The sequence below is a fragment of the Pollachius pollachius genome (genome assembly GCF_949987615.1).
Source record: "Pollachius pollachius genome assembly, chromosome: 2".
In the NCBI taxonomy this organism is placed as follows: domain Eukaryota; kingdom Metazoa; phylum Chordata; class Actinopteri; order Gadiformes; family Gadidae; genus Pollachius; species Pollachius pollachius.
In genome coordinates this window covers 33696146-33710128 of record NC_136935.1, presented here as the reverse complement: position 1 = coordinate 33710128, position 13983 = coordinate 33696146, and the positions used below count along the sequence as shown (strand labels likewise).

Below are 13983 nucleotides of genomic sequence, written 5' to 3'. Positions count from 1 at the left end.
TTTAGCAGGGGGACACGTCTGGCACTGCAGGATTTGAGTCCCTGGCGGCGTAGTGTGTTAGTGATGGTAGCCTTTGTTACTTTGGTCCCAGCTCTCTGGAGGTCATTCACTAGGTCCCCCCGTGTGGTTCTGGGATTTTTGTTCACCGTTCTTGTGATCATTTTGACCCCACAGGGTGAGATCTTGCGTGGAGCCCCAGATCGAGGGAGATTATCAGTGGTCTTGTATGTATTCCATTTCCTAATAATTGCTCCCACAGTTGATTTCTTCACACCAAGCTGCTTACCTATTGCAGATTCAGACTTCCCAGCCTGGTGCAGGTCTACAATTGTGTTTCTGGTGTCCTTTGACAGCTCTTTGGTCTTGGTCATAGTGGAGTTTGGAGTGTGACTGTTTGAGGTTGTGGACAGGTGTCTTTTATACTGATAAGGAGTTCAAACAGGTGCCATTAATACAGATAACAAGTGGAGGACAGAGGAGCCTCTTAAAGAAGAAGTTACAGGTCTGTGACAGCCAGAAATCTTGCTGGTTTGTAGGTGACCAAATACTTATTTTCCACCATAATTTGCAAATAAATTCTTAAAAAATCAGACAATGTGATTTTCTGGATTTTCTTTTTTCATTTTGTCTCTCATAGCTGAGGTTTACCAATGATGAAAATTACAGGCCTCTCTCGTCTTTTTAAGTGGGAGAACTTGCACAATTGGTGGCTGACTAAATACTTTTTTGCCCCACTGTATATGAGCCCCTATGTGAGTCAATAGTGAGCACAGTTAGCATGCTGGCACTCAATCTATTCATTATTGTCACTTTGTCTAGAAACTCATTGGGGAAACTAAGCTAACCAAACAGAAAAACAGACCGACATAAAATGAAAAACAATCATAAATTGCGGGTTATAGATTGGATAGCCGTTTAATTGTTCTAATAACAACCGTTTTGTTATGCAATCCTCACCAATAATCATTTTTTAACGAGAAATCGTTAACAACCACAGACATGTCTTTCAAATGGCCTGCACAGGGACACTCAAATACAGATTTCCTATACCCTAAAGCCCTTAGCTGCTAGAAAGGCAGTCATTAAATGAATAATTGACTAAACACAAGATTATAATGTGGATGCAACCGGGTGCCTTTTCCTACTTTTCCCACTAAGAGAAGTGTGGCACCATGGCCAGCCAGTAAACACTCGCTGGTGTTTTAAGGCCGTTTGCCTGGTCCACGAACACACTCAGCTGTGTTTTAAAGAGCAGCGCTCATTTGTTTTGTATTCTATCGGATGGCTGGGAGAAATTATAACATCTTAGGAAAACCACAGTGATGGGTTAAGTGTTCTGAGCGGGATTAAGTGGTCTCTCCATGTTGTCGTTGAACAAACTGTCTCCCATCCAAAATCCTGGTGTACTGTGTCTTTTTTTAGCACCTGTCTGCCACACACACACACACACACACACACACACACACACACACACACACACACACAAGTAGATATGCATGCATGCACGCACACACACACACACACACACACACTTACACACACACATACACAGACACACACACACACAAACACACACACACACACACACATGCGCAATCACAAATGCACGTATGCACACATATGCGCAAGCAAACATGCACCAATGCACACAGACAATCACACACACAAACACCAAATGTTTGAAACTAAGGATGAACTTAAGTTTCCCCCTTAGGGTGATATCGTTTATCAGATACAGTTAATGAACTAGATTATCACTGGCTGGGTGAGAGCATGAGTATTAATTGATCGAGGTCTGCCATGGAGGATAAGCTGCACTCTGACTGAACCATGTAAATAAACACACATTATAGGGTACCAAGTGTTCCAGTGTCGTACCTCACCCAGCACTACAACCACCACAAACCAGATCTAACCAAAGGATATGTGAGAGTGTCTCACAGCCTTCCCAGCCACACCTCCAGTGCCATCTCGTCAGTACCCCTTCATCCACACAAACCAGGAAGGTTTCCCTTGCCACGTCTGGTGTACTATTATCATTTGGCTTCATTGTTAACTAGGGCTGGGTATCGTGGCCAATCTCCTAAATCGATTCGATTTGGATTCATAAGGTTCTGAATAGATTAGTCACGATTCAATTCGATTCGATTCAATTCAATCTGCTCTTAAATAATGAAAATGGCTCAACTGTGTTACAAAATACAAATGTACTTTTTTCATTTTAAACAACTGGTTTTAAGTGAAAACTTGTAAATTAGCAGTTTAAACTTGAGCTGTAAACAAAACTGTCTCAAGTCTCAAAAGTGCAATTTTGAAATTAGAAAGGAATTGCAAGTGAAAGTGTGCTTTAACTACAACATTCCATCACTGCAAATTGCATTAAGGCATTGTTTATTAAAGTACAAAAATAATAATAATGGTAACAAAAAAAAGAAATCGATCTCATGACCTATGAATCAATATTGCAAAATCTAAATGAAATCAATCCAAAATTGATTAAATCGATTTTTTTACCCAGCCCTATTGTTAATATTGTAATGGCCTAGGGGTGTTGAAGTTGAGGCATAAATCTGTCTCTGCTTTCATCTTCATTGTAATATTTTTACAAATACAACAGTAATTCATCATTTTTGTTGTACTTTAATGATCTGCACCAATCATCATACATCATTTGAGAAAATTCAACAAAATATGTCATTTTTGTTTTGTATAACAAAGCAGAATCGGTATACTACTCCCCACCCCCCCCCGCTCCAAGTACCCCCGGGGACCTGCTGTGGTTCCCACTTGGGAACACTGACCCCCTGCAGGGAGAAGAGAGAGAGAGAGAGAGAGAGAGAGAGAGAGAGAGAGAGAGAGAGAGAGAGTGTTACCTGTAACAGTGGAGTAATAGTGCGGAGCAGCACAATCTGTAACAGGCACACGGACATATGCTTCAGCTCGCTAGCGTAAGCCCCTGTTCGTTCCGGCGAGTGGGGGGGGCACGGCGGGTGCTGAGCAGGTCCTTAGGGATGGTGTACCTGAACCCAGATAACACCTTTCTTTATTTATTTCCTACCTCTGGACGTCGGTTGGCTGATCAGGAACCTGTACTTCCCTTCCCTCCCCCCTCCCTCTCGGGGCACTGACTGATTCAATATTCCTGCGATGTTTCATCCTGACCTTACTGTTGCATGTCCTTGGCACATGTAAACGCAGCAAATGCCTTTTTCTTTTCCTTCTCCTCCTCGGATCGCAGGCTCCACTACATTTTAATGCTGCTTGTTCTTCTCAGTCCCGTTGTCAGAACAGTCCTCGTCGGAGTTTGGGTGGGGGAGGGGGGAGACAGAGGGGGGTAAGGCTCAGGGTCGGCCATTTTGATTATAACAGTGATTGAATTAATCGCGGTTTGAAGTTGACACTTAATGGATAACGACTGCCTGGAATGCATTGAGGCATAGGAGGGAAATGCGTTTAATGATGTCCCGAGGCCTGTCTTGGTCATGCTAATAGAGCATCCGCTTAAACGCGACACAGGCACGCCTTGCTTTATCAGCCGTGCTATTTATAGGGATTAAAAAACAGAGACGTCAGCATAGGGGCCAAATCCCAATGTTAGAGACTGTATGTCTGTGTCACCACCGTGCATAGCCCGGCCTCACATTTGAATCACCATCAGCCACCACTGACTCCCCTTGTCTCGTAATGCACAGCTCTCGCGGAATAAAAAAGCTGTTTGTTTCTCTGTGGCTGCCAACGGCGGAGCCGGAGTGAGCGTAGCATCAGTCATTGTGTTCTTAACTGCTGTCAGCACAAAGCCCTCGGCCCCTCAGTGACTAAGCTCACTCTGATTGCTCCCCTTCATACACTGGGGCCAGCAGCCACAATGTGTGTTTTCATTTACCTCTGTTGGTGTGAGCGGGGTGTCCTCACCGCCACACACACACAGGGTCCCATTGTCTCAGCATCACACTGCTAATGACAAAACCACCTGGATGTTTTTTTTTTCTTTTATTATTGTTGTTTTTCTCTCTCTTTTATTATTGGAGAGATAAGCACACAGACTGTATATAGGCCTATATAAATATATATTATATATATATAGTATATAATTTAACGGTTTGGTTCATTCGTGGTTCTTATCATTGTCACAGTTTTCTGTTCTCTGCGGGTTCGTTTTTTGTAAAGCAGGGGATGACACAAGTACTTTTTTAATATATTAATATATATATATATATAGCATTCTCCCCAAGCAATGTGTTGGTGCAGCTGCGCCACCATGAAACATGGTGTATACAACTCAGGCATTTAATGTCTGAAACGCTGTGATTGGTAAAAACATGTTCTCTTGGAACGCTTCAAAAAGAAAAACTGCAATATCACATAAGTGCTGTGTGGAGGAAGTCAGCCGTTTTTGTGGCCACTCTTCCGAGTCTGACTCGGTTACTGCACAGCTTCAACGTTAAGCGGGTGGCAGACTAGACGAGCCACGGAGCGCCGTGCCGGGCAGCGTCCCTCTTTGTTTAACATAATGAGTGGTAATTCTGGCAGGGCTGGAAGTTATAGCGCGGCTGTTTGGCGGCGCCGGTGTTGGATCTCTCATTGGAACCACGACCTGAGTCAGTTCCAATGAAGACATGCTGCTTTCAACGTGTTGGAGGGTACTTCAAATGTTCTAGAAAGGTGGTTTGTACATTGTGCAGAGTTTCAATTTAGTTGCACGGCAGCACTTGTGATATTCAAGAGCATGCAAAGAAATGCCCTATGATGGAATGCCAGATAAGAAGAAAAAGAAGGGATCTAGGGTATGTTACCTTAGCAGCCTGATATTATGAGAAGGTAGGGCTTTTTGACATAGGAGGAGTGTGAGGAGTTGGATCATGAAGAAAGAGTTGTCGAAGCGCTGGCGGTAGAAAAAGCGAAATCGCTACCTGCATCGCCCCATGATCATGCTCTAGTTTATATCAAACGCTTTGCCGTCAAGAAGTGGCCTAAAATAAGTTATTCTGCATCAATGACGTTTGGTTTCATCAAATGAAAAAGGAAGTAGAAAATGGAAGTCTTGAGCCCTGCGGGAACAACCAGCGGACTGTTCATCATCAGACTGAGAGGTTTCACTGGGTACCGTAATGTTGGCGTCTTACCATTTTTTTTTACCGAATTTACCAAACAATACATACATACATATCTGGAAACTGGACTAGCAAGCCGAACCAACAGATTTCTACTCTAACTATTCCAATCCTAATATATATATACAAGTATATGTTATGTTGTTATATTGAGCAAATTCACTATCCATGAACTAAGCAAACTCAAACAGCAACCCATATAATAACCATATGTTAACCACAAACCAATACTACCGTAGCCCATATAAGACAAGGACATGATTGTAAAAGCATACGGTGCCAAACAGTTCCCCCGTGACCCCAGTGACCTTGGTATTGAATACATACTTAACCCTATTTAAACCCAGCGACCACGTGCCCCCGCTGACATCACCCGCCTGTGTTTAGACGGGACCACACAGGGCTGCATAATGACACTGATGCATAGGAACGTGTTAAGCTAATTGTATGCTGTTGGTGTCCATGTTGTGTTTGCATTAATTATACACATCTACTTAACTATAATGCTAGGCTTGCATAATTTCCGTTAATGCGGTTATTAAGACAATCAGCACAGAGGTCCTGGTGTGCATTGTTTGAGAAGAGATTTTTATAGCAAATACCAACTTATCTCTTTTAATATCAGGAGGCTGCCAGCTGATCACCATGCCAACAGGCGGCCATAACCCTGTCATGCCAGCTGTGTGATGTTTATCTTTAAGTCCATCCAATGTTAGAGTAATCTCCCCCTCGCTGGCTTCCACACGTGCGCTGATCTCACAGTGGCCTCGGCCGTCCGTGGAACCTAACTCGGCTCCCAGGACGCCTGCTCAGACACTCCAGGAACAACCTCGACAGGAAACATCCTCCACTGTACTCTCATGTGACGAAGGCCATAAAAGGCAAGGAAAATATCACACCTTTTAACAAGTCTCTCCCTTCTCTCTCTCTCTCTCTCTCTCTCTCTCCCCCTTTATGTGGATCCATCCATCATCCCGTGCACACTGTTCGCCCTGACAGGTAAGTCTACCTTTTATGTGTGGTTTGAAGCCTCTAGGTAGAACTCAATTAGGCCCCTACTGCTGCGATGAGGACGTTCTGCCGCCGTGGCCTCTCGAGGAGTCACTGCATCACCGGTGCATTTTTGCACACACAAAAGCCCCCAACGTATTCCTTAGGCGTAACTGACACCCCGACAACGGGGCAATCCCATTTATACGGCCCAGCTCATTGGCTAGCAGCGAGATGCCAATCTGAAGCCCCACAGATAGGGTGCCGGTGAAGGGGGAGCGAGTGGCTGGAATACCATTTATTCACCGTGACACTGATCAGATAAATGGAAAATGATAAATGTCGTCTATTTTTACTCCCACCTCACTCCCCCCCGCCCCCCCTCCCGTACCCAGACACCAGGCCCGGCGGGCCGCCTCTCCTCTCCCCCCGCTACCTCTCGCTGCTTTGCTTGGGCAGAGTGTTTCCTCGCTCAAATTAAATTCTGTTTTGATTTAACGGCTTGTGAACGTTAAGCAGGAGTCATGATGCAGCTGTCTACGTGATTTATTCAGTCAGAGCCGCGGCTGGGCCCAGCGTGCGGCGAGGCTGGGACCAGAGTGGGAGAAGAAACTGAAGGAGGGCCTGGCAGGATATTTCTGAAAACAATTAGTCACCTGGAAATCAATCAGTTCTAATGGCGCTAGTTCCATCTCCCAGCAGCCAGCGGGCCCCAGGTGATGCCGATGGCACTGCGGGCCCTTGTGTCGGTTTGAGACAGGTTGCTTAGCCTTCGGGGTGTGCTTCAAAGAATGGTGGATCGGATGACGTTTTTGTTTTAAGCCATTTATGTCCGGTTATTTATGTTAAGGCATGATGGTGCAGTGTGTGACTCTCTGTTGAGACGCTGTGGGTTTCAAACGCCCATGTCTGCAGACTTCCGCTCGGAGTCTTGTAACAGCCTTACCTACCTAATCCATGGACTGTGTTGTTTTGATTGATATCCTGCTGGTGAAAAAGCCATTCTCTTTCAATAACGGTGCACCCCGGAGAGGATTATTCCGCTTTAAAACACACTCACCACCGATTAGCGGAATGATGTGTTTTCAGCCACGGCGTTATGCCTTCTCTTTTCGACCTTATCAGCTGGTAACAAAAAATATTCTAGTGCAGATTTTTTCTGCATGTTGTTTCTTTTGCATATTGTTTTAAGGGAACAGCTGGTTGGTCGTTTTCTGAATCTATAAAAGGGAGAGGTCTCCCCCTGTTTGAAAAACAATGCCCACCCACAGAAGGTGGTTTCTCATCGGCAGGCTTACTAATGATGCGGTATAACTTGAACTACTGCATAGTGAACCATTGTGTATCGCCCTGGGTAGCAGATCTATCCGGCCACTTTCTGCGTAATGTAGAACATACCCAGGGAGTCGTCGTTAAAGCTATGGCTCTTTCTATATTTATGTAACGGGTAGAATTCCCTTCACGAACCCACTGGCGGCGGTCAACCATAGACCGGGGCCTCCTCATCAAAGCGCCGTAATGGGCCTCCTCCCGGTAACTCTGATATATATATATATTAAAACAATTACAGTGTGACAAAAGCATTTCTAAAGGTGAGAGTCTTGTGGTTCCACCTTGCACCTTACCCAGCTCAACAAAGTGCTCCCATTAACTCCCAGGACACAAAGGACGACTCTGCCACGGGCCAAATTGGCTATACTGTTAACTTTGTATAAATGCTATGTATGTAATCATCTGTCTTATTATGGGGTGGGAGACCTCTAGCCCGTACCGGCCTCTCACAGAGGGCACCGTGACCCACATCATCCAACAAGAAACAGTTAAAACCACGCTTTTAGAAGTTGATCGTTTAAGGGAACGACAAACATTCACGTGGAAATGCTATCAGTGGTCAGATTTAGTCCCCCCCTCTCCCCATTGGCCAGGCCCATGTGCTCGTGCCTTCACCTCTCATTCTTCATCGCCTCCTACTCTACCTACCTCTCCCCAGTGATCGGCCGTGTGACCTCCCTCGCTCCCAGTTGACTGGGGTCACGAGGTGCAGTTGTTGACTCTGTAAAGACTTTTGGTTTACTGCGGCATGGACCTGCAGCGGCGCACGGAGCCCGGGGTGATGATGACGCCTGTGTCTTACAGTAGCTGCCGTTGTGTTGTGTGTGTCGCCGTGGTCGGCGTTGTGTTGTGTGTGCGTTGGCGTGGTCGTCGTGCACCCACAGTGAGTTGCTCAGTTCGGTGGAATGGTGAAATGGAGAGCGTTTGCACCCGAGATTTATTGGAGTCGCAGCGCAATGACTCATCGCGGTAACTACTATTATCTCACTCGCCTATAGATCATCTTCAGACCAGGGAGTACAAACACATTCACACAAACACACACACAATCGCACACACACACACACACACACACACACACACAGTCAAAACATTGAAATTACTATAAGCGTTATATATGTCTTTGCATGAAAACATTCTCCCATGAAGGATACCTGGGCTTCAGTGTTGGAGGAGGAAAAAACAAAACCAGTGCTATACATTGCCGTGACGCGTCCAGTCTGTACCAACGATATCCATCCCACAATGGATGACCGAGTTGGGCCTGTAGGCTAGCACGAGGAGCGTTGAAACCCGGCTGTCGTGTATTGATTGAGCCACTGACCCCTGTGTTTTATGATGATTAATGCAAGGCAGATCACCAGGGGCAATCCATATGTCTGTGTAAAATTACGCCCCATGCCACCATATGAAGTGGAACACATTTAAAAACCCATCAAGATACAGGATCTATTAGCGCAAATAACCCCTCCTGTGTCTCATGTCATAGATTTTAATTTGCCTTTTCATATCTGGAGTAGCTTGGGGAACTATGTATTTTACATCCATATGGTGTTGTAAAGAAGTGTGAGGAGAGACATAGGAGGACCATCGTGAAAGGGATTATGTGTGGCATGCAAGCCTCCAAACAAATAATATTAACTTCAACAAATATAGTAGCAACATCACAACTAATAGGCAGATATATTACCATGTGTCATCATTTGGCCAGAGAGTGGGTTGGCTGTTCAAGATGAGTTTGCCATGTGGATGGAAGTAAAAAAAGAATTAATGGAGGAAGTAGAAATTGTAAAATCTATGTGACACTTTCTGTGGACTGATAAGAGGCCTTTCGGCGGTTGCTTCTCCGCGCCTCCGGGGATCGGCCAGTGCTGAGAAGAGAGACCGCAGGGGGTTGTGGGGGGAGAAGGGAGAAAGGAGGAGATGGGCGATGGCATGAGCGTGAGGGGTGATGAGATCGACTCTTGCTGCCTCAAAGATTGATCGGGGTGAACAGATGGCCGAAGAGGGAACGGTTGGCACCCTCGATGTGTTGTCGTCCACCATGACGACCGTCAGGGCCGTGCGACCTGCCCCGCGCACACTGCTCTCCCCTGACACAGGCCCGCGTCCCGCCATCAGCCGGCCAGTTCACGCTTGTTAGTTAATGCTGCCTCCAGCACAATGACAGACAGCGGTCTGATCGATGGACACCGGCTTTATCAATTCATTTTCAAGTGTTTGTTTTTTGTCTAGGAGTTACCCTGTGCTCGCCCCCGAATGCGGGCTGGTACAGCTTTCTTTTTTAATCATGCCATTGAATTGTGCATTGTGATAACGATGAAAGCATTTTTTGCTTAAAATGCACGCACGTGTTCCCACACACACACACACACACACACACACACACTCACACACACACACACACACACACACACACACACACACACACACACACACACACACACGCACACTTGTGCCAGCACATTAAAACACTTATTTATGTTTTGCTTTTAATAATTTGACTCTTAATGTATTCCAAACACACACACACACACACACAGCAGGAGCAGTTGTGAACTAGTGCTAATGTGTGCTGGCAGACTTAAGGTGTGACCTTTAGCTTAGACAGGAGCCTGCGTGTTAGCAGGCTCCTGATAGGCTAACCCCGCGTCTGCAAGCTCTTATTTATTGTCCTGACCTCTGGACTCCCGGTGAATAACTTTACATGAATGAACCCCCGTAGCTGCACCCCCCCACAGAGCACCGCCTCCACACTGCACCGCAGGACGCCTTGCTTTGTGTGCTTCATAACTCACCACACACCATGCATAGAAACACACACACACACTCAAAGACATAGACGCACCCACACACAGACAAGCACACACACAGACTTAGCCGTATACACACACACACGCATGCACGCACGCACACACACACAAATAGATGCACCAACGCACAAACACAGACACACAAAGACGCACCCATACACAGACATAGACATGGATGTACACAAAAACACACATACACACACACACACACACACATACAGACAAACTGACACATAGATTCAGACACAGCAACACCCAGTGAGACAGACAGACACAAACACACAAAGACACAGTCATACCGACACACAATCACAGACAAACAGAAACACTAAAGGTACGGCCACACTGAATGGGTTACGTACGCGTAAGATTACGCGCGTAACGCGCCCAACCTGACGCTTGATCATTGTGTGTCACAAAAAATGGTTCAACGCGCCTACTCAGCTAGATGAGCCCACCCAGCGGAGGCGTCTTGCTTCGCCCTGAAGGGGCTTGGTTTCGATAATGACCGGCGACGTTCTATACATTATCCCGCTTATTACACAGCTACTTGCCAAAACGAAAAAATAACTTCACATGGTGTGTCTTTTTACAATTTATTCGTTACCAGCATTCGTAGTGTTGATTAGCAGAGAAATAGTCTGCCAAAGACGTTGATGTCGCTTAGCAACCGAGGACGCTGGGGTTGACAAGTTACCGGACTACTACCCATGCAAGTGAACGGAGCGTTCCACGGCATTGAGAAGACCCGTGTAATAAAGGCCTATAATATTTCTGTTTATGACATAGATTTCTCCTCAGATTAGGCCAATAAAGCAATGATTTAGAAAAACAAACACAAACGCTCGATCAAAGGCCCGGCCCGAGGATAGTGGTGGGAAATATCGGCCCGACCCGGCCTGCGGGTCGGCTCGGGCAGAGAATCTACACTCTAACACATGACATCCTACGTAGGTGCTCACAGCTGTGTGAGTTTCACCACCTCCTCATCGTTTCAGCACACACTGAAACGATGACTTGGTCGTCCATGTTCTTTCTGCTTCTGTGCGTCCTCCGTCTCTCTGCCAGTGACATCGGGTCAAGCTCAACGCTGATTGGCTATCGCGGCTAAGCATCACGCATTGGCGCGTCAAAAGTTCAAATTTTTGGTGCGTTCGGCGCGTTACTTAGGTGCGTAAAACGCGTCTAACGCGCCTAACGCGCTGCTTTAGCGCGTGTAACGCATCTACGCGCCTAAACCAATGGTTCTCTATGCGTAAATGCCGATTTTCAACGCCTCTAACGCGCGTAATGTGTTCAGTGTGGCCGTACCTTTATACATACACATACTACACACACACATTGGCTGACACACACACACACACACACACAGATTGAGATTAATAAACACAGGCCGTGTGTATATCATATGGCCAGTTTGTTCTGTCCCTGGCAGTCCAGTCTTCACCCCCATGGTGCAGTCTTGTCCCGCTGCTTATTTAAGGCGCATCAACATCAAATCACCATCAGATGCATCGCTCGCCAATATTTACTCATTCCCAGCCACAAACACCAGCACACATTCACATGCAGTGCTGGACTTTTTGAGGTTCCTTGAAGGACAATCAGGAAGTGGCTGTAATTAAAATGGTTGGGGAAGGACTGTGGGAATTTAAATACGCCCCAGGGTGCATGTTGTTGCCCCCCTCTCTGCATACCGTCTCTGCAGACTGCATACGTATATGTCACGAATGGACGTGATTAGCAACCATGCAGGAGCTCAAAGTGGAACAGCAACTGCCAAAGCAGTTTCATGAATAAGAAGTGGATCATGAATCACACATGGACCCAAACTTGTCTACTCTTACTCCCCACAGCACATCCAAGAGCTTAAAAGGGCCTTTTATTATAGACGACCCTCATGCAATTATCGGTTTCAATATAAACGCATGTATTAGAGTCTTGACCATCTGTTACTAGTAAAGCCAGATTGTTGCGGTACCAAGGATAGCTTGTGAAAGATAAATAGCTATTGATTAAAGAGAGGCGCTTATGTTACACAACACATCTGAAAATGGCATGCTACCTCGTCCAATTAAAATTAGTACAATTTCAGCTAATTCAATGAATTTCTATTTGATCACCATGCATCTCATATTATTATTATTCATAGTATTGTTAATCTTGTTTTGACCAGAGCAGTTCAACATGCATATGCACACACACACACACACACACAAAATGCAGAGTCACACACCCCCACGCACGCACCTAGGCTGTGTAAGGCATTCTAGAATGATCATCGTAAATTTGATTGATTTTTGCATGCCAGCAATGCAGGTTGAGTAATTGCTCTGTTGTTAATTCCATTGATCTGTGCTGTGCCTGTGCGTTGGTTTGTGTGTGTGTGTGTTTGTGTGTGTGTGTGAGTCCATATTTTCTGCATATATGCATGTGGATGTGACTGTATGAGTTGTGCCCCATTGTTGCTGCTGCTGCAGAATGCCACGCCACTCTCCTCCAAAGCGGTCAGATTACAGCGACAGTATTAAACACACACCAGAGAGCACTCTCAGTACTCTCCCCCCTCGCTATCCTAACAACCCCTTATTATTAATAAAAACACATCAGGCAGTGAGCTCATGAATACAAAACAACACAAGGTATTCCTCGCAATGGCCGTGTATTTAACAAACATAGTTCACATCACATGTAAGTACAGTCAGGAAAGATGTGTGTTAACGTTTATTCTTTTTTTTTGAAGACAAAAAGCCACAGCCGTTTGTTCCTTAAACAAAGCTATTTTAGAACACCATTTTGATTTGAATGAGTGCAGCTCAGGCATTTGCGGTCTTCAATGTGCCTCATTTGGTGAGAGAAGGCATAGCCGATGCATTACAGCGAATGGCTGAGAGAGAGAGGGAGAGAGAGAGTCGGGGCCGCTCGGCGTTGGATCTTCAGTGTTTTACTCTGTTTGCTGGGGTGGCACACAAATCATGGTATAATCATATGGAAGTATGGTGACGGATTAAAATGCAATAGATCAATTGAATCTATTCACAGAAAGGAAATGGAAAGGAAGGAAAGCAACCACAACATTGATAGCGAGCCAACACAGTAAATGACCAAACAGCGTACATGAGAGTTGAGTGATAAGATCTGTAATTCAGATCAGGACTTTTAACATTGAAATGTTATCCCATTTTACCCTCCCCCCTTTTTTTCTTGTTATTTTCATGTTTTTTTTTTTTCTGGTATCTCAGAGGCTCACAGGCAGACAACACTCTTCCTAGCTCAGAAAAATGCATTCCTCATCATTTACACACTTCCAGCCGTCTCACACACCAAGTACTTCACTGTGAATAGCAATTAATTTATTTAAACATGTTTTGTAGTTTACAAAAGAAATAGAATAGCATCTTGCAATCTTTTTTCCCCCACACTTGCATTTCTGCTTTTAAACGTATTTTACACAGGTTCTTTTTTATAATCTTTACACTTCTTCCAAACTTAAACATCTTCGATATATTTCATACGTGTGTCTCATTGTCAAATGTTTATCATAATATAAATTGTGTCGATTTTTTTTTCTTCTTCTTCTTTAGACGTGTCCACAGTTTGTGTTTTTAAACTATATCTCAATTTCCTGAAGTAGAAAGACACATTAAAGCTGAAATATCCAGTGTTTGTGTGAAAGAAAAGTCTTGCGTGGTCACACCATAGTTCCTCTCAGGGTAGTCAACAGGTCCAGAGTCACA

General features: G+C 45.1%; 1 protein-coding gene across 3 annotated transcripts in view; it reads left to right on the top strand.

Moving 5' to 3' along the window:
• ctnna2 (catenin (cadherin-associated protein), alpha 2) overlaps positions 1 to 13983 on the top strand; it is a gene marked incomplete at both ends in the record, with an annotated part of 254093 nt that overhangs the window by 140300 nt on the left and 99810 nt on the right. The gene's annotated exons all lie outside the window — the stretch shown is intronic.